We start from the raw sequence: 21,920 nt of genomic DNA, 5'->3' as shown, positions 1-21,920 counted from the left end.
TTATGGCCAAGTAATATTCCATTGTGTGTGTGTGTGTGTGTGTGTATAGTGTGTGTGTGTATATATATATATATACACACACACACACACCGTATCTATATATCTATATATATATACACACACACACCATATCTTCTTTATCCATTTATCTGTTGATGGACATTTAGGTTGCTTCCATTGTAAATAGTGCTGCTATGAAAACTGGAGTGCATGTATTTTTTTGAATTATGTTTTTCTCCACATATACACTCAGGAATGGGATTGCAGGATGATATGGCAGCTCTTTTGGACTTTGGGTGATTATGATGTATTAGTGTATGTTCATCAGTCATAAAATATGTACCACTCTCGTGGGGGACGTTGATAATGGAGGAGGCTATGTATGTGTGGGAGCAGGGGGTATACAGGAAATCTACCTTCCTCTTCATTGTGCTGTAAACATAACACTCCTCTAAAAAAACTGCTTTAAAGAAATGAGCAGGAAAGAAAATCATTTAATTCAATTTGTCAGGAAACTGATATCTTAGAAAAAGTTAATTTTTTTTTTAGCAATGGGCCATAACATAAGATATTGTCTTTACTTTTGCTTTGAAATACATTAAAATTTTCAGAGGTAATTGAAAATTTGACTTAAATTTAACAGTTTCTTGTCTTTGTGGAATGCTTACTCCCAATTATCTGTATTACAGAACCTTAATGAGTAGTTGTTGAATAAAAGACACTCAATTTCTCATTAATCACTTAAATTAAATGACTTGGAAACAACACTTATCATAGCTATATAAATGGATATATTAAGAAGTATGGTTGCTTTCTGCTATATGGAAATGAGAATATTTACAAAATAGAATAGAGTCTATTCTTTTAATATTCTTTTAATCTTTTTAGGAGTAAGTGTATTATTGACTCTAAAAAAAGATTGCCAGATGTTAATATTTTGACATTCCTGGTCAGGGAAGAGGAAACAAGACTGCATTAATTATCAGCCTAGTGTTTAAGTCAAATCAGTAAAAATGCCAGGATGATTGAAGTATTTGTACTGATGATTGAGGAGTGTGATTAGAATGAGGAAGGGGAAGTAGCTGAGCCAGTGAGATAAGGACAGGAATGTACTAGATGGGTGAGCTTCAGGATTTGAAATGAAGAGAATTTAACCCATAGGAAAGTTAGGACTTTACATTCCAAGACTGGTTTTCTACTTTTATGACCGTTGCTTTTCCACATTTCTGCTCAGCACTGCAATGAAGGCAATATACAAGCAAAGCACTGTTTTATAAATTAATGAATATCTTAGTGCTTTATTTAAATACAGCATATGAAGGTGAATCAACATTGACAACTTTCCTCAGACTACAGAATGCAGTATCTTTTAGAAAATTATTTTATGTAGTTTTTCTATTGAATTATTTTCAGTTTTCTTTTAATGATATGATTCAGAAACAAACACTAAAGACATACTATAATACTGGTAAAATAGTTATTACCTTTTTTAAACTATCTTCCCATACTCTTCTTCTAATTATCTTAACCCTACTTCATTAAAAACTCAGTTTAAGATTATATTAGATCAATTCTTCTAAATTTGTTTCCTTTCTTCTCTTACTCCCAATTTACTTTAAGTTTACTTTAAGGATACCATAGCCAACCCAAAGTCTCTCTTAAGAAAACTTTGGACTCCATATTCACTGAAATTCTACCCATTTCTTCCACATTCCCCCTTATGGTAGGTAAAAAATGACCACAAATTCTTTAGAAAGATCTCCTTCTATTGAGTTGTGAATCCGTGTCCATCTTGTGACTTGATTTTGACCTACAGAACTGTAGTGGAAGAGACACTGTTTAACCTATAAAGATTGGCCTTGAGAGTTCTGTGGCATTTACCTTCATCACTCAGGAAGTTCCCTCTTGGAAGCCAAAAACCATTTAAGAAGTTTGACTACCCTAAGAATACCATGACCTAGTCACATGGGGGAAGGGAGGCTCCTTCAGGAGTGCCAAGGTACCCTGACATGTGAAACCTAAAGAGATGATATTGAAGAATGCAGGGATGTTTCAGCCTAAAGGCTACAGAGTATAGACTACACTCTATATAGAGTAACAAAAGCAGGCACTGAAAGGACAAGGGAAAAACTTAGGAGGCAAAACCCTGACTTTATTGATGGATCAGAGTTAATTACAGAGTAAATGAATTCTACTAAACTTATAATTTACCCAGGGTTGGTCCTGATCTTCTCTCCTAATAAATGACACCACTTGGTTTACATCTACTTTTTTCTAGTATTTAGAGGAAAATGTATACAGTCCAAAATGAAGACCAAACAATCTAATTGCTAAAAGAAAAAAAAATGGAGGCTTTAGTTTTTGCTTAAGAACTAGAACTTAAGTTTAAATACAGTCAACCCTTGGTATTTGTGGGGGATTTGTTCCAGCCCCACCCCCCCGACAAAATCTGAGGATACGCAAGTCTCATATAAATAGTGCAGTACAGTCGGCCTCTTTGCATCCATAAATGCAGACATCGTGGATAGGGGGTGCTGACCATATACATTTTAATTCAGTTTTCAGATTCCTATTTTAGTCTCTAATAATGCCCTATTGTATCTTCTTAGACACTGTGCTCTTTTATATGAACAAATAGAAATTCTAATATTAAAACAAACTCATTACAATTATATTTGCATCTTTCTACTCATTTGTCTTCTCCATAAAACTGTAAACTCTTCAAGAAGAGTCATATCGTATTTATTTGTGTGTTTTTATTAACTAGTAAAATGCTGAACACAAAATTAAACGTGTGATTAATTATGGCTGGATGAAAGAATTAAAGGATCCTGTATAATTCATATATTGTACATTATGCTGTCAGAGAGGCTAAGTGGTTAACTTATAAGTGGAACTGAAATAAATTCAATAGGTATTATTAAAAAACATATATTCGGAAATTCCCTGGAAGTCCAGTGGTTGGAACTTGGCGCTAAGAACTGGGATACTGCACGCCACGTGGCGTGGCCAAAAAAAATACATACAAACACACACACACACAACACATACAAACACACACACATACACACACACACATACACACACACACAATATACACACATACAGACATACACATACATACACACACATACACACATACACACACATACATACCCAATACACACACACATACACACAGATATGCACACAATACACACACATACACATGCACACACACACTCATACACACATTCACATGTACACACACACACACACAAATACACATACACACACAATACACAGACATACACGTACACACATACACCTATACACACACATACACACACATCCATACATACATACACATACACACATGTACACATACATACACACACAGACACATACACACACATACACACAATACACACACATACACACTACACACAATACACACATGCACACACACGTACACACAGATACACACATATACACAGATACATGCACACACACACATACACACAATACACATACACACATATACACACATACACATAAACACACAATAAACACACATACACACAGACGCACACACATACACGAACACACATACAAACACATACACTATACACACATACACACACTATACACACATACACATACATACACAATACACACACATACACAGACATACGCACACACATACACACACATAAACGCATACACATACACACATACACACATACACACACAACACACACGTACACACAGATACACACACATACACAATCATACAGATACACACATGCACACACACATGCACACATATACACACGTACACACACATACATACACAGTACACACACTATGCACACAGACATACACACATGCATACACGCACACACATACACGGACACACACATACATGCACACATACTCGCATACACACACATACACAATACACCCATACACACACATGCACACACACTCATATACACACATACACACACATACACAAATATACACACATACACACACAGGATACACACATACACAGACACACACATGCACACACAATACACATACACACACACACATACACATACACAGATATACATATACACACTCATACACATACACATATACGCACACACATACACACATACATACACACTATACACATACACACACTATACACACACATACATACACACACACAAACACAGATACACACACACATATACACACACATACATACGCACACACACATTATATTCTTCATGGTTATTCTAGGTGATTTGCAGAAACATGAAATAATGAATTTATTACTAGAAATCTATTTTTAAATTAATCATAAATCTATCAGGTATGAAGTTTCTTAATAATGGACCTTAATTGTAGTTAATTCACTTGCTTTACATTAAGAGAAAAATACTTAAAGCAATTCATTATCTTTTATCAGCCAGACAAAATCCTGAATGCAGTTAATCTGCAACCACCACGATATCCCTTAAGTATATCAAGTAAAAGGTAACAGTAATCTTGAATTCACATAAACAGCTAACTAACACAACATTTATACACTACTGAAAGACATAAATCTTTAATTTAAAGATTTATGTTAGTATTTATGTTAGTATTTCTTTACATACTAAAGAAATAGTATGTAATACATTTATCCACATCAGGAAATATATTTTTGAAACACTCCTGGAAGTCTCTATGGCATATGAGTTTAGACATACAGCTTCTATAGATAAGCACTTAATTATTCTCCATAATTATTCTTCTTTTACAGCACTCAAAAGCATTGATTCTAAAGGATTTCTAAAATGAACCTCTTTCCCAATCATTTGTTCACCAAATTATTTTTAATTTTGACAATATGTCTGTTTCCTATGTATCATCTCTAAAAGTTGTAATTTTAATCCTAAAATAGGCCACATCCCTAAAAGGAAAGTTTCTTTTTGTCATAAAATACCATCATCTAGGGCTTCCCTGGTAGTGCAGTGGTTGGGGGTCTGCCTGCCAGTGCGGGGGACATGGGTTTGAGCCCTGGTCCGGGAAGATCCCACATGCCGCGGAGCAACTAAGCCCGTGCACCACAACTGCTGAGCCTGCGCTCTAGAGCCCATGAGCCACAACTACTGAAACCCGTGTGCCTGGAGCCCGTGCTCCGCAGTAAGAGAAGCCACCGCAATGAGAAGCCCACGCACCGCAACGAAGAGTAGCCCCCGCTCGCCACAACTAAAGAAAGCCTGTGCGCAGCAATGAAGACCCAACGCAGCCAAAAATAAAATAAATAAATAAATGACCCTCCGAGCTTCATTTAAACAAAAAAAAGAAGTACCATCATCTTGTATCTGAAATTCTTCTATGAATATTTCCATGCTTACTTTAGCCGAACAAGATTTTTTATTTACAATCAAACACACTCTAAGAGTAAAACAATGGTTAGCTATTAACCCCCATGTATTTAATTGAGTGAAATCTTCTAAGTCAGCACTTGTGAACTCATGGAATCCTTGCCAAAGGAATGGCACCTTTTATAGAAGGCAATAAGTTGCAGAGGTAATTACGGCTCATGAGGCACCCTAGAGAAGGACAAAAATTGTTGGGGTCCCAGAGGAGTGCTGGAGTTTGACAAGAGTGTGTTTGTAGCTACCAAGCAAATAACTTTGGATGGAGGATTAGGAGATGCACTAAAGTAGACATCAGGATACTTAAATTATTATTTTTTTCTTTGCCACTTATTGCATGAGGCTGGGTAAAATACTTTAACCTCTCTAAGGTAATTTCCTCAACAGCAAGTGCCAAGAATACTAACTGAATGTGTTGAGTAAAGAATATGAATGTGCAAGCAAAAGCATAATAAAACTTAGGATTATACACAAATATTAGACATAATAACTGTAAAAATTTATCTAGCACTAACAATAATAAATAAAATAAGAACCCTGAATCCTAATGGGAAATTAATAAGTTTAGATAGCAATATGCATAATTAGGCATTTTATAAACACTTGATTATATTAATCATGCTGTCTACAGAAAATAAAGCATATTTTTATATTTGCCCTTCTTTTTCTGAAATGAAAAAAATAATAGATACTGAAACCTAGGTAGGAATTTTCAATCAAAACAGTATTTATGTTTATTAACTGGATTTAAATATAGCACACAGAAGGAAGCTCTTAATCAGGCTAAAAATAAGCTTGCTATTGATTTGAGTCCCTAATTTTCTTACACTTAGTAATCAAAGGCACAATGTAACCTATTCTTAGGTTTTTTAAGCCAAGATGCCCTAAACCTTTTTGAAAATAATTTGTGCCTAGTAGACAAAAATATCAACTATGACTCAATAATTTAAAAATACTGTGTGCATAGTACCGTTTTTCAGATGACCAGAGCCTCCATTGATTTTTGAGCTTTTCTTCATGAGTACTTCAGACATTGACAGCTTACTAACAACGCAATTCAGTTAGAAAAGGGTAAGGTATAAGATTCCTAGAAATCTGTGATGCTTTTTAATTTTGAATTTTATTTAACAAACATATACATAAAGTTTTTTAAAAAGTTACTTATCTTGAAAACATCAAAATGAACACAAAAGAAATTCAGTATTACATAGTCGGCAGACATAAATATGGAGTAGCCCAATTTTACTGGCTTTGATTTGGTGGTGATTACCATATCCAAAATTTACGTAGAGTAAAAGGTAAAGTGTTTTGTTTATCACTGCTGTGGTGTGAAAATTTCCGTATCTTTCATTCTAATGGGCCATGCTATGACTCTACAATCTTATCTCCAATGCTACTGGTCTAGGCCAGTGTGCCATCAACTTGACCAACTACACTGTACCCCTAAGGACTCCTCCTGACTACAGTATTGAATCATCCAATCCATCCTTCCCTTGATTCATTTAAAAAAATCAAATTGGAACATGTCACCTCTTGAATGGCTCTATGTTGCTAGTGCCTAAGTTCTAAATTCTCCAGTACAATCTTCACAATCTGTCATTAGGCTACTTTTTCCAGGATCATTACTAACTACTTTTCTACTTTTCTCCCTCATGTCCACATGTAGTTTAATCCACAGCTGCTATGAACTAATTCACAGGAATGCCCTTCCACATTTCTGTATTTATCATATGTTTGTGCAAGAATAATGTCCTATGCATAAAATGTTATTTGATCTCAACTCTCTTCAAATATAAACACAGATAGCCCTTCTTATGAAGTGTCCTTGACTCACCTGCCTTACATAGAGAAGGTGTTTGACATTTGTACCAGGTGTATCCTGGTTGCCTCTATTAGGGCTTAAGGACATCTCACTACAAATGAGAATACTGTCAAAAGATATTTTCAAGAACTGTTAAAGTCAAAATTCTCATACAAGTATAAAATGAACACATGTCAAAGATTTTTTAAACTCATTAATTACTGGAAGACTCACTAAGATGTTACTACTGGCTCATAGAAGATTTCAAAGTACCATTTATATTTAGGTCCTTCAGCAGAGCAAAATGAATTTACAAATAGTTATGAAGTTGACGTTTTCCAGTTTGGGGACATCAACTGCCCTCCATTTGCATGTCTATGTACAAGGTCATCTGCATTGTTATCTGAGAATTTAAAGTTGAAATAGTTCAAAGACAGTGAGTGCTGAGGATATTCTGGATGAGTACACAGGCATTCAATAATGTATTATTCTTCTATGCCCATTTTCAAATATTTCTCAATTTTTCCTGAGAGTATTAATAAAAATTTTTTGAACAAAACTCATACTTTACAACAAAACATGCATTATTAAGAGAACAAGGTGCAAGAGTAAGGAAATTATGCTCTACCAGGTACCTAACATTGATACTGTTCACTGGGGGCATATAAAGGAATTTAGAATATTTCTGAGAAGCTTAAAAGGATAAGTTACTCAAGCATAAATATTTATTTGGAAAAATATTTTAGTGAATATATTTCTAATAGATGATGATTAATTCTAAAGCCAACACAAAGCAAACAATAGGTCATGTCTATTCAAGTGGCGAATTCGTCCATGAATTTTACTCTAATCATGACCACTGGGAACTTTATTCATTTTTAGAACCTGACTCCAGTATCATCTTCTTAATAAAACCTAACCTGTTAAATGCAAGAGACATCATCCCTTCCTCCTTGGCAATCCACACTGTGCCTGCAGGCACGTCTATGATAGCACAAATCCACACTTAATCCCCTTATGTATTGCCTATTTCACCATTTTAGACACAAACTCCTTGAGGGTAGAATCTGTGTCTAATCCATCCTTGTTTACCTGGTATCTCACACACTCGTCACATACATGATTTTTAAAAATGTTTGCTGAGTATCTGAATAAAAAGGAAGAATATTTTAAAAATTACATTCATCTTTAAACACATTAATGGAAGGCTTTTTTCTAGTTTTTGAATATTTAATACATTTATTTAGTACATCAAATTAAATAAAGCAATGAACCACAACAGAGAAAACACTAAAATTAATATAAGCTCATGAGCTATCTATACCTACTAACTCTTGTGTTTACAAGGTCAACTAGGTCATGTTATGAATACATGCCTTTTTTAAGACAGTGTTAAACTACTAAGAATTTGTAAATAATTAGTGTTTAACAATAAGATAAGACTAAACTTGCAAACAGTATTTAAAATTATAAACATATTATACTATATATGTTATATAAAATTATATATTGCATTATATATATATGTATATATATAATTGTAAAATACTAGGACATAAAATATTTTCTGTATCGACTTTATATTAGCTACCTGTTCTCTTATATAACTATAAGATTCCTTACAAAATAAAAAAGGCTTAAAGCCTTGTCTAATTTACTGTTCATTTTCTGCTCAAACTCTGCATCTGGTAGAGTTTGTGAACTAAAGTTAATTATTAAAGGAATTATTAGGACAAGTTATCTTGCATATTAATAGCTCTAGTGGTTATATCCAGAATTTGCATTAAAGTAAGCTCTCAGGAAGGAAAAACAATGTACAGGTTTTTTTTTTTTCATAAACGTTGGGATTCTGCTGCTCTGAGAGTGTGAATCTATACTGACTCTACAAATTAATATTGATGTTTAACAGGGTTGACTAACATTATTCATATGCTTAGTATGTACAGCCATGGATAGAGGTGCTTTACATACATCTTGCTACAGTCTATTCTAACATCCTATGGGGAGGTCTAGAGACACCCTTTTCTAAATGAGGAAAGGAGGGTTCAGAGAGATCAAGCATATCTTCCAAGGTGAAACAGGCAGTGAATGCCTGACCAAGAAAAAGCTGAAGCCTGTGACTCTAATACTCTTGCTTAAGTAGCGAGAGAAGAAGGGGCTTGGAATCCCTGACACAAGGGGGTGACTACATGCCTCTTGGAGTCCAGAGCACATCATGAAGGAACTTTACTGTCTTTTCAGTTTTGCATATTCAAATTTGAGAAACAGCTTGTGATAATTATACATTAATTAGAGATGGAAATCTTGAAATCAGCCATATAATGCGACAAGAAATGGCAGACACCAAAAAAAGCAGGAATGGATATTAATTAAATTTAAAAATAGGCAAATGATAAGTTACTAAATTATTCAGAGAATAGATAGTAAATGAGGACAGTTATTATACAATAATGTAAAGCAGTGATTTAACCAGTGAAAACTGTCCCTGTGTAACTTTGGGGTAGCCCTTGAAAAGGCTTCTGTGCTTTAGGAGGCTATAGGAGATGGCAGACTCTGTAAGGGTGGAAAACTGTGCACCTCTACCTGGAGAGGGAGGGCAGCAAAGTATCTGAACAATAATAACTGGGCTCCAAGGAGACATGGTGTCGAGCTACCCCTTTCTTTCTTTGTTTTAAAATCCCTGCTTCCAGTTTCAGCCCTGGTGCATCAGGAAGAGTGGATGAGTAAAGAGTCGAACAGTGTAAGTCTGACGCCTAGCCCATGGCTAGGAGGCTGTTAGGTGCAATACTGGTTTGGCCAGATACTGGGATGCCTGTCCCTGTAATGCTTCCTTTTTCAGTCCGTAAGCAGGCAGAAAACAGGTGACGTCTTCACATGAAGGGACGTAAGAGAACTTAATGAAGGAAGTACCCCTAGAGCTGTGGACAGAGAACTATCAAGCTTTCAGAGATGGTATAATACTCCAAGTGTGACGGGGCAAAGAGTAAAGAGGGGCTACCTGAACCTGGGAAGAGCTTGTGTAAGTTTAACTACACTTTTGGTAATAAAATTGTTAGGTGGGAAGAAGCTAGATAGTGAAAATCATAGCATCTAAGCAAAGCTAAATCGCTTCCATACAGATGGGCTGTAACCAACACAGGCATGTAGTGGTCTTTTCTCACCTCTGCCTCTCAGGTGCAATAGTGTGACTGTGTCTTGACCTGGGAGGTGCCCCTGGGCTGCTCTACTTGAGCACTTGAACTTTCTCTTCTTGAAAAGTCACATAGCGGCCTTTCCCCACCTCCATCCCAGCTTTGTTCTTTCTTATCAAAATCCACTCCTTCTATTTAAAAGAGCAAGAAGCAGCACTTTTGTTGAATACAGGAGCAGGCAATAAGCGTGATAGCTAAGTATGCCAGGCACTGTGCTAAGAGTTTTATAAGACTCTATCTCATTTAATCCTCAGTACAGTCCTAAGAATACTTTGATCATCTCCATTTCACTAGTGGGTAAGGAAGTAAGGAGAGGGACTTCCCTGGTGGCAAATTGGTTAAGATCCGTGCTCTCAATGAGGGGGCCCGGGTTTGATCCCTGGTCAGGGAACTAGATCCACGTGCATGCTGCAACTAAGAGTTCGCATGCCACAGCTAAGGAGCTGGAAAGCTGCAACTAAGGAGCCCACGAGCCACAACTGAACCCACTTGCCGCAACTATGAAGCCCACGTGCCGCAACTAAGAAGCCTGTGAGCCGCAACTAAAGAGCCCGCCTGCCGCAACTAAGACCTGTTGCAACCAAATAAATATATATTTTTTTTAAAAAAAGGGAGATAAGGAGAGAGAGATATTTTTTGTAACTAATTATACTAGCTGTCCAGGCTTTTATCGAAGCCTTTTAAACCTAATGGTGACTTCATATCAACAACATTTCCACATAAAGATTTTAAAAATCCTTTCACATTTTGCAAAACTGCCTAACTGACCCAATAAATTCCCAACTAAACTGATCTATAGAATGTCTCTCTCTCTCTGTCTTTTGCAAAAAGCCTTAAAGAAAACAAACTCATAATAATACATACAGTTTTTATATAAGATCTTTCAGCCTTTTTTATATGTTCCTGCCCAAATGTGATGCTGTGGCACATAATTGGATACCTGTGGGATGAACTCAGATTGTGATATGTAACCAGTAGTGGACAAAAACACCTGATTTATAGGATACATAAAGATAACACTTTCCCAACTGGTTCACAGGAAGTTTACCTTGTAGCTCACTTAACACACAAATAGGAGAGCAAACACTTTCCCTTTGGAATACCAAGGTGTTCTATTCTGGGAACAGCAGAATTCAATGCAGGTGGCTATTGAATTGGCTATTAACAGTTGATTAGGAGGATATATTTCAGAATATAGTATTTCTCTCCAGAACAAAGAAAAGGCAATTTTAAACATAACTCTCAGCTTCTAATATTTATGTCTGATTCCATCATACTATTTTGTGAAACAGAACTATAATTCAAACGTGTAAGTTAATGGAGTTTGACAGGAAGGTACACATCACATTTTGCAAAAGAGCCTTGATTACTTCCAGTGTTTCCTCTTGGTAGTAAAACCTTGACAGCTTCCATTTCTCAAAAGAACATCTTTATTATTTTCTCTTCAATTCTAAGTATTAACTTTAAAAATAGCTGCAAGTAAACGCTATTTCTCAACAGAAAAGAAAAAAAATGCAGGTAAGAGGAATTTGTTACCCACTTTCTTCCAATCTTCTATCACTTAAGAAACTTAAAGTAACAAATGAGTGCAATTTAAAACTCTGAATACTTTAAAATGTTTTAGTTATCACTTAGAGACTGCATCACTCAGAGTCCAGGCAGAAAACAGGTTGCATACACTCAAACTGGGTAAATTGAGGAGGATTTAATAAGGGCACTAGTTACAAAAGTGCAGGCTGTGGTGTAGAAAAACTATAAAGAACAGTTCACTATAGCAGGGCACTTTACTATATCTAGAACTAAAGCGGCAAAAAAAGGGATCAGGTTACTGGAACCAGAATCTGTGATCTTTAGTTGAGGGAAGCAATCAGCCTAAGACAACCTCACAGCCAGGGAGTAGGAAAGTACCCTGGCTTCTCTTTCATACCTTTTTATGACACTTTGGTGGTAGTCAAAGAGAAGCCCATTGATATAGTCCATATCAGTCAACCTCCCTGAGTACAAAGTAACTTAGAAAAGGTAGGGTGGAGGGGTAAATGGAAGATATCTAGGAGAACACTCCTAGACAATCATTTAAATTATTTTTCTTTACTGACCTTTGGTCTTAAAGGACACACATTTGAATCAGGATTTTCAATTTCTAAGGGCCTTTCTAGAATCAAGTTCTATTTTAGGAGGGAATGACATGATCCAGCTTGTACTCATGAACCATGCATGGCTACCAGAGTTTTTCAACAACATCAGAGAGCTGGAAGCAGTGTCAGTTTGACAGTCCAAAGAATCCAAGGAAAATCAGAAAGGAGATCAACAGGTCATCTGATAGACTTCAGGCAGAATAACTGACCCAGGACATCAACTGATTCCAGAACAAATGGAAGCGATAGCAATGTACTGTCTTGTCCATAAGCTTCACTGCTGGTTTACTCCATCATTGACGCATTATTTCTTTTCTTGAGCATACTTGTATAGCAGCAATTCTGCAGAAATCAGTAGCACCCTTTCCATTCTAACAGCATGAAAAGGACTCTCAGTTGTATAACTGTCTCAATAATTATTCTTCAGTTTCACCACCAGTTATAAAATATAAGCATTTGTTTTCTGTAGACTCTTTGTATCTATGACACATTTAATAAATTCAACAAAAATTATTAGTGATTACATGTGCCTGAAAATATTCTTCCTGCAGGGAATAAAACAGTGAAGTAAAGTCTTACCTACAGGGTTGAGCAGTCAAAGTCTGAATCCCTTTTGCACTCATAATAATACCAGGCAAACTCAGGGAAAATGTACACTCTAGGTAAAAAGTATTATTAAAGAGTTGATTGAATAAATTCATATCATAATCATTGTTCAGAGTTTTATATTCATTTCATATGTGTGGAAAGTTACAGTCCTTGCTTTTAAAGAATTTATATTTTTGCAGAAAATACACGCAAGTCTAGGCATCATATTGCTCTCTACCCTTTCCTTTCTTTCTTTATTGCCATTGTGTGAATTTATAGAACAACAACATTCAAGTGAGATGGAACATCGTCCAGCGAAGCACAGCATTATGCATGTTTAAAGAATTGGTGAAGATGTACAGAACAGGAATGCAGACTTGCATTTTATTTTTATTTCAGGGGAGCAGAGATGAGCTGTGCTACACACATATCTACTGAAGCAGTCACTGATGCATGAATTCTTCCCTATTTGTTCCACTTTCATCCACTGCAGTACCTGGAATCACATTCTTGTTTGGTATTTTATTAGAAGGAAAGGCGGTAGGCTGGTGTGAAGAGTAAAGTTCAGGGTTTCTTTAAATCCTTTTTTTTTTTTTTTTTTGACATTTCTCGTATTGCACCATGTCAAGTAAGCATGAACCACTGTGTACAGTATATTGAATTTTCTTCAGGTAGTTCAAAACAAATTAATTCTCTACCCACACATCATTTAAAGTACTAATTCCCTGTGCAGCCCAGCAAACTTCAAACTGTACCTGTTCAGCATCTAAAGTTAAGGCAGTGCACCATAAACACCTGTTAAAGTTTATAGCCATCTGCTTCCTCAAGAAATCTAAATTCTAATAATATGAAATTAACAGATGGGAAAGAACTGTAACCTCAGCTCTGAAGAGGGGAACTGCAACCTTTGAATTAACATAGTGCCATTTTGCTGGTAATTGTTTGCAATGGCCACAGGGACGCAGTTCAACAATGATGGCCCATTAGTAACATACTTTGGTTTTGTTCAGGGATAGTTTGGATAGAGAGTATTTCTTAATGATTTCTAAAACTCCACATTTAGGTGAATCTTCCTTCTCTCAATGAACGAGCAAAATAATTAAGATATAATGAAATGTGGTTCAGCATATGACAGTCCTGAGGGTAATGAAAAGATACATTGGAGACTGGAAATGACAATTTTTTAAATAAGAAGTTAAAGTTGGTTACAATCCACTTGCATAAAATTAAGTAGAAAAATTGGAAATTGAGAGAAAATTCATAGCAAACTGTATGGATATTCAGGAACTAGTCCTTTTCATATTCACAAATAATTGAAAAGACTCTTGTTTCATGAAGGCTAATTCAGAAAAGAAAAAAAAATATAGACATCAGGGTTTTGTTTTGCTTCCCTTTGCTTTGCAAAATTAGCATCTTTATGTTGTTTTCTTTTTCTGATCATAAAAGTAATGCCTGCTCAATATAAATAATTCAAACTATACCGAGTGCTCAAAGTGGAAATGAAAGGTAGCCATGATTTCATGCTCCACAAACCTGAGCAACAGACATCAATAAATCTCTTTTAGTTTTCCAATTAATGACTCGAGAACCCACAGGCTAGTTTCATAAGGAGTCTACTATCTACCTCGTGAGGCTGGCCCCAAGCTGTCCACATTTCATAGGAGCTAAGTAGCCCCAGTCATGACCACAGTATGAAGAGATAACCCGAGTGTTAGCCCAGTTTGGTGCTGTGGTGCCTTTTCCAACCCGCACTATCACTGTTGAAAGCTGGCCCTTACTTTGCTTCCAAAGGGGCAGTCTACACTGTAAAGATGCTCAGCAGTGCACGTCTCTGCTCGGTCCACTGTAGCCTTTGTTCATAGACCCTACCGTGTCCCGACCACTGAGGTTGTCCAAGTTGTCCCCCATACCAGATGTATCAGTCTTCTATTGCTGCCATGACAAATGTGGAAATGAAAGAAAGCCATCCACATGAAAACAAGCAAAGGCTTTTTATTCAGAGTTTGCTGTGTGATAGAGTCAGCCACCACCACTTGAGTTTGGCAGAAACTTGAAGGTATGCGAGTATAGTTGGCCCTCCCTATCCATGGGTTCCGCATGACTCAACCTCAAATCAAAAACATTTGGAGAGGAAAAAAATTCCAGAAATTCCAAAAAGTTTGCTTAGAACTGGCAACTATTTACATAGCATTTACACTGTATTTACAACTATTTACATAGAGTTTATATTGTATTAGGTATTATAAGCAATTTAGAGATGATTTAAAGTATTTGGGACAATGCACATAGGTTATATGGAGATACTTACACCATTTTATATAGGGAAACGATCATCTGTGGACTTTGGTATCCACAGGGTTCCCGGAACAAATATGAGGGACAACTGTACAGAGGCTTATAGTGAAAAAAAAGAGAAAGCTTACTGTGTGCCCTGATTGCAGGTTGTTGGCATGGGGAAACTGGAAGAAGGCTAATTAGAAGCAAGGTATTCTGTGTGTCTGGTTATGGAAACCAAATACAGAAAGCATATGTGGCTTTCGTTGATTGGCCTGAGGTTGATGAATGGGGCAAAACTTAGAGAATCTGGCTGATCAAGTCCTGATGCTTTGAGGTCCATTGCTACCAAGGTTGTGGTTTGACCTCCTGGACTGGTTGCTGCAGAGGTTGTGGGTCACATTTCTATTTTTATATGTGATCTGGCTGTTGTCCATTTGTACATTCAGTGTCTCACAAAATTACCATAAACTCAGCAGATTCAAAAATACATGGTTGGGACTTCCCTGGTGGTGCAGTGGTTAAGAATCCGCCTGCCAATGCAGGGGACACGGGTTCGAGCCCTGGTCCGGGAAGATCCCACATGCCGCGGAGCAACTAAGCCCGTGCACCACAAATACTGAGCCTGCGCTCTAGAGCCCGCGAGCCACAACTACTGAGGCCACGCACCACAACTACTGAAGCCCGTGTGCCTAGAGCCTGTGCTCCACCACAAGAGAAGCCACCGCAATGAGAAGTCCGTGCACCACAATGAAGAGTAGCCCCCACTCGCCGCTACTAGAGAAAGCCCATGCGCAGCAACAAGACCCAACGTAGCCGAAAAAAAAAGAAAAAAAAAGAAAACAAATGCATGCTTGTTATGTCACAGTTCTATAGGTCAGAAGTCTTATAAAGGTCTCAGGGGGCTAAGATCAAGCTGTCAGCAGAAGATGTTCCACTTGGAGGCTCTACTGACAAATCCACTTGCTGCTCACTCAGATTGTTGGCTGAATTTAATTTCTCATGGCTACAAGATCATATCTCAGTTGTCTTGCTGGCTGTAAACTAAAGGCATTTCAACGCTTCTAGAGGCCACTGCATTCCTTGGCTTTGGGCCTCCTTCTTTTAACTTCAAAGCCAGCAATGGTGGCTTTCTGTTATTTAAGCTGCTATGTACCAATAGGAAACTAACACAGATGTGAAGGATGATTACGGGTTTATTAGACAATCGGGTATATGAATGTAAATGCTAGGTGAAGGGGTGGGAGGGCCTTCAAAGCAGAGGGAATAGTGTGTGTAAAAGCACTGAGGCATGCAAGAGCAGAACGAGATTCAGGAATTAAGAGCTGGTTGAGATTGTTGGAACTTAAAGTATGAGTGGCACACAGCAAAACTACAATGGTCAATATAGGTAAAATCAAGATACTTGTACTGTCCTGCTAAGGATTTATGACTTTTTTTTTTTAACCTACCCCTGCAAAGGTAACTGACATACCAATTGTTCATATATGAGCAACAAGAGGATTTCAAAACATCCTTGCTTTAAAATTCCTTATAAGTGAATCATTTAGAGAAATATTCTGTTTCTGCCACTCACGAGAGGTATGTGCTGGGCGAATTTACTTAATTTCACGGACTCTCCGTTTCCTCATCTGTGAGACAACTTGCACACATGTTGTGGGCGTTAAATGGGAAAAGATATTTTCACTGCTTAGAAAAACTCAGAATACTAGCAATAATAATAGTTTATTTTATACCTAAAATATATCCAGTTCTAGATCTAAATCTACAAAGAGATTAATTAGGTCAGTGGATCTTCACTCCTGAAAAGATGAAGTCCATGTTGTCACCCAGCTGGGCATGTCAGTATAACTAACATCTTGGCTGGCTGAGGTCACATTTCAATTTGCAACAGAAGCATCCAAGACATGTTTAAAGTACTGGCATCATTCAGCTGCAAGCCATCACTTATACTAAATTAGATTAATACCATGCAGACCATTCTATGTCACAACAGATTATTTGTTTACTTAATATCTAGTTAGTATTTATAGTGAAGTAAATTGTCTCCTCCAACTGGCAATTAATATCACATATCAATTTATTCAGAATGGTGGTTTCTGGTTGGAAGACCCTTAGAAAATCAGGCGGACAAGGATAAACGGCAATGGCCTCTATGTCTAATATATAATTATATTATCTCTAGTTTTCAAAACCTGCCTGAATTTTGTCAGTTTTTCCTTACAGTGCTTGCTGTTTTTCATGCAAAAAGACAGGAATAAGATACTAAATGAATTACAGTTTACCTTTGAGAAATCTCACAGTGGAAACATGAATTTTAGGAGAAAATTATTATTTGGAGTATGCGGTCTCATTTTTCATTTCTTAGATTGGCCCTGTGAGATTTGAATGCCCCGTACACACTGAAAAATTAATAACTAAAAGCAGCCCAAATAAAAACATTCTGTGGCAATTCTTGAGACTATAGATATATAATTCATATAGTTATATATATGTATTGTTTTATGTATATATAAACATACACACACACACACACTTATCCCCCAGAAGACACTCATCTAAGACATAGCTAATTATATGTTGGGGATAATAACAGTAGCTACTCTCATATTGTCGTAACGGGTGTGAAATTCTTAGCATGGTGCCTGGTAAAAACAAAACATCCAATTGCAGTTAGACAATCTTATCATCGTCAGGCGGCATCATCATGGTCATTGTAGTTTTAATCATCATTAAGCATTTCTTCTGTTTGAAACTTTTTAGCTGTTTGGCTATAGACACCTCTGGGAGATAAGAATCAGGTTACCCAGAGTAGCAACAAAGAGAAATATCCTCAGGGGACTCCTGGCTGCTCCAGGTCCCCACTGGAAGTTTGGAGTCTCTAAGCGTGCCTTGGTGATGTCATAAAAGTCAATATATGCCTAGGATGTGAATGGCACTTCCTAAAAGCTCATACCCTTGTGTAATGCACAATTTGAACCCCTCTATCCATATGCAGTGGTCTTTTGCACCCGTGCACTGTTTCAAGTACCACAAACCTCTTGAAGTTCTTTGGGTACATGGCACTCTTTTATGTCTTCATGGTTTATGTGTGTATTACCCTTTATCTGGCCGCTGAACTCTGTCAAACGTGCCTTTCAACACTCAGCTTAAGCATCTTCTCTTCTCTAAAGGCTCTGCTGGTCTAACTGAGCATAACTACTCATGTTTTCCTTTAACCACCACGATATAAGGTACACATTTTTAAAAAGTTCCTGTGAAAAGTTTAAAAAATTCCTGTGAAATTGCCAATATCTCACATCTTTTTACCTGAGGACTGGCAATCTTATATGTTTGATCCTAATAGAATTGCACCAATAAATTGTTTTGTAAACATTTGTTAAAATGTCAGGTAATCTGTGAGTTTCTCATTGATAGGGAGCATGGCTTATTCAAATATATTGCTGTATTTAATAGGAGTTAAGATGTATGTTTGTAATCTGCTCTGATAATTTTTAGCTTAACCTAAACTTCCTATTTATCAATTTTCTTATCTGAAAAAGAAACAAATAACAGAATAAGTAAGATTTTTTGCAAGCATTAAGAGGGATACATGTACTAAAGTTAAATTTTGTTTTTGAACTTCACATTATAGGTTAACTCTTTTCAACTAATCCAATTACTGTTCTTCTTTGGAATTAAGATAAGTTACCTGTATAATACATGAAATTGTAAACATGGGGCCTGCTTCAGGAAGAAAAACAAACATACCAATAGTAGATTCAACTCAAGTGTGATAAACTAATCTTGCTTATTTCAGCCAGACTGACAACTAAACAACAGACTTTAGAAAATCATAGCAAAATCAGGTATTGGATCCACAGTCCCTAAGGTATTGGTTGTTTTGTTTTGATTCATAGAGTTTCCTACAGAAAACTTAAAAATATATGTTCTCAGTGACTATGCAGAGACAGAAAAACTTTTTAGTGATTTATGCTCTAATCTTAAATGTGTGTAGGAGTGCTCATAAATACATAGAGTTAGAAAAAACATCTCAAAAGCTAAAATGTACACTAAACAGTAATGAAATTAGGGGAGTGTTCTTCAAGCAAAACAGGAATGATCACAAAAAAGAAAAATGTTAGTTTTTCACTAAAATCGAAAACACCACTATACTAAAATTAATATTAAATATATGCAGAATTAAACTTGCATCAGCAGATTCAGTCTTTCAATTAGTATTTCAGTGATGATTGTCTTAGGAAGTAGTGCTGCACGGCAGAATAAGAATGGACATTGTGGTCACAGCGATCTGAGTTCAAGTCCTTATTCTACTTATTGGATATATGAACTTGGACCATTTAGTTGACTTGCCTGGAATTCAGTTCTCTCATTTGAAAAGTGTAAATAATAGCACATTCTTTACAGGATTGTGATAAAAATTAGCAAAGGTCTTAATCTTATAAATAGAACATGTAGTTCTTCAACAAAATAGTATTGATGATACCAAAAAGGAAAAATAAAAATTATACAATCAATTAATAATCTGAATAAAAACAGAAGTGGCCAAAGCCAGATGAGGGCTCACACAATATTTTGGGGAAGGGATTTAAGATGTCACGTGAAACCTTAAAGTATGTCTCACGGACAAATTTCTGATCTTTATATTCATTAATAATAATTTATGAATAATTTAATCTGTGAGGTTATACCATAAACTCAGTGCATAGTTCCACCAATTAATGGATTTTAAGAATAAAACGTAAATGATCGGATCAGAAAGACAAACAAACAAACAAGACAACTTCTTGCAACCTAAAGAATCAGTTGGAAGAATTAATGAGTCAACCATCAGCTAAACAAAAAATAATTGTGGCCTAGTATAGGGTAAAGACTGGGGACATTAAAACAACAGGATTTGGTGACCAAGGCATTTATGCCATACCCGTTTCTGACTTAAACAACTGAACAGATGGTGGTGGCACCATTCACTGAATGAATGACAACGAGGGAAGAAAATTACTTGCAAGTAAGTGGACAAGCTCAGACATAGAACAGCTGTCTGAAGAATATTCAAGTAAACAGATCCAGTTCCAAGCTGGATGTGTGCACTGAAAGAGCAGAAATATATCTGAAATTGAATGTAAAATATAAAGTCATTCATTGGAGCCATGGGAGAAGGTGAGAACAACCCTATGTAAAGGTATCTAGAACAGAATTCTTACAGACACCAATTTTTTTTTTTTTTTTTACAGACACCAATATTTAACTGATGGGTTAAGAAAGAGCCTTCAAGGAAGGTTTCAGTGCAGTGGCCAAAAATCAGGAGTAGGTGGTGCTATAGAAGCTGATGAATGAGAGTGTTTCAACGTAAGAATAGTCCACAGTGTGAAATGCTACTGAGAAGTCAAATAAGACAACAAGTGGACTCATTCATTGTATTTACAAACAAGCAAATTATTAGTGATGTGTGAGAAAGTGGTTCAGTGGGAGATGAAGGCAGACAATACAGGTTGACCTATGAATGACAGATGAGAAATAAAGACAGCAAGTGTAAGCTGCTACTATAAATGCTTGACCATCAAGTGGAGGAAAAAAAGGAGGCGGATCTGGAGAGAGATTGGGTGAAGGGTTTTATTATGGTTCTTTTGATAAAATGGAAAAACTTGAACACGATTAAATAGGGACAGGATGGCACCAATAGAGACTGAAGAAACACACAATTAAGAGAGAACTTATCTTGTGGGAAGGAATGAGATCCAGATGTGGAGAAATTAGTTTTAGAAAAGAACAACAACTTCTAGCCAACAAGAGAGGGAAAAAAAAGCTTTTATGTGTGTGGAGGTGGGGAGAGGGGTGTGGGGGAGGGTTACAGCATGTTCAAAGGATTTGTGAGGATTTTATTTTCTCTGTGATGTAGAAACTAAGGTCACTCACTCATAGCGAGGAGGGTGCTAGGAAAGGAGATTTTAAAAGAGAAGGTTTGAAATAGCTACCTTAGAAAATAGGAGAGAATGAAGTAGGGAAAGGACAGGATTTCTAAGTGATACTGAGGGTCAAACTGCTGTTGGAGACCAAGAATTTTCTAGCGCTCAATCAACATGCCAGCATTAGACCTGAAGAAGGAGGACAAGTTCAGAGTCGGAGTTTTGCCCCATGCATATACTGGGTAGGCAAAGCCAGGAAAGAATTGAAGATATTGACATAAAAAAGGTGGAATGGGACTTCCCTGGCGGTCCAGTGGTTAAGACTGTGGGCACAGGTTCAATCCCTGGTTGGGAAACTAAGATCCCGCATGCTGCGTGGCAAGGCCAAAAAAAAAAAAGAAAGAAAAAGGTGGAGTAATGTCCATCACATGTAAGTCATTAAAAGGAGATGAAAGGTTTGACAGATATAAAACTTTCCTGAACATCTAGATGGGTGTGAGAAACATTTCCGAAAGAAATAATTGGAACAAAAGGAATGCCACATATGCTTAGTTCAAAAAAATATTTTTTCAAAAAGAGCAGAATTAAATTCTAATTTCAGCTGGCTCCTAATCCTGTTGAAAGAT

Source organism: Delphinapterus leucas, chromosome 4, assembly GCF_059928025.1.
Source record: "Delphinapterus leucas isolate spDelLeu-1000000601 "Yukka" chromosome 4, BTC_Dleu_Yukka2, whole genome shotgun sequence".
NCBI classification, from domain to species: Eukaryota; Metazoa; Chordata; class Mammalia; order Artiodactyla; family Monodontidae; genus Delphinapterus; species Delphinapterus leucas.
This window is presented reverse-complemented; position numbering follows the sequence as displayed.